This window comes from Plasmopara halstedii (genome assembly GCF_900000015.1).
Source record: "Plasmopara halstedii genome assembly, contig: Scaffold_3073, whole genome shotgun sequence".
NCBI classification, from domain to species: domain Eukaryota; phylum Oomycota; class Peronosporomycetes; order Peronosporales; family Peronosporaceae; genus Plasmopara; species Plasmopara halstedii.
In genome coordinates, this window is record NW_020189977.1 from 502,211 (window position 1) to 503,290 (window position 1,080).

A 1,080-nucleotide genomic window follows, 5' to 3' on the forward strand; every position below is an offset into this window, starting at 1 on the left:
TCCCACCGTTGCCTGCAGCAATGCATTCGCCTGCTCCACAGCTAGGAGTCGCTCCGACAGAGAGCAGTAGTCCTGCGAGGCAGCCGGCGCACGACATGCTCCAAAATGTCAAGAGCGTCCGCACAGCAATATGCTACATCAGCATGACGCTCTGCGGAGCTCCGAAGACGAAGGACCTCGTTCTTAGGGGCTCGAAGAGCATCACGAGTCACCGGACGGAAGTCGACCCGGTCGTCACCGTCCTCTTCTCGATGAGAACGGTGACGCCCACTATCATGTTGAACGTCTTGTTGGACGACGTCGTCACCAGGTTAAACCCAATATCTGGTAAAGTGGCGGGGATATCCTGACTCCGAAAACTCGTAGGAGTTTGAGGCGCCACTTTGGCAGTCGCCGTGGACGCTTTTGGTCGGAAAGATCAGGACGTCCCGCGTCATCAGACGCCCCGCGCTTCCTAATAATAGCCAGGGAGGTAGACGGGCCATGAGCTGAGCTCAAGCAGTGGCCCTGAGCTTTTGCGGTCGAAGACACAGAGCTCGCGGGAGCGTTAGGGGTTAACCCATACATCGCAGTGCGACAATCCGAAGGAAGTCGACGGCGTGTCATGAGTTTGGCAAACTCAGAGCGGAGGTGTCGCTCCACAACCACTTCCACTTTCTTGTGGCTCAACTGCAGGTTATGCAGTAAGGAAAGTTTTCGGTGCCGTTGCAACCATCTGTACTGCTTTCGCCAAAGGCGAGCACTACTCATCGAGCCTAGGATATACACCCCGTAGGTGCTGCGGACGCACTGTCCGACGTTGCACCGAGTGCGGGAGACGAAGTTGGGCACTGCCCATGCTCGCCGTCAGAACCAGCGAGACTTAGAGATTTTGGTGTCACTGGCACAGGGGTTATTAAGCACGGAAGTCGTTTCCATAAATTACAATGTCTATCGGACAAGCGAGCCTCGTTAAGGCAATAGTCAATTGGAACTGTAAATATCTTAATGGGGGAGGGTGTAACGGGGTTACACGAACATGATAACAGGGGTGTATGTCACACGAGATGTGCATGGTGTGACCACACCCAAACAAGAATA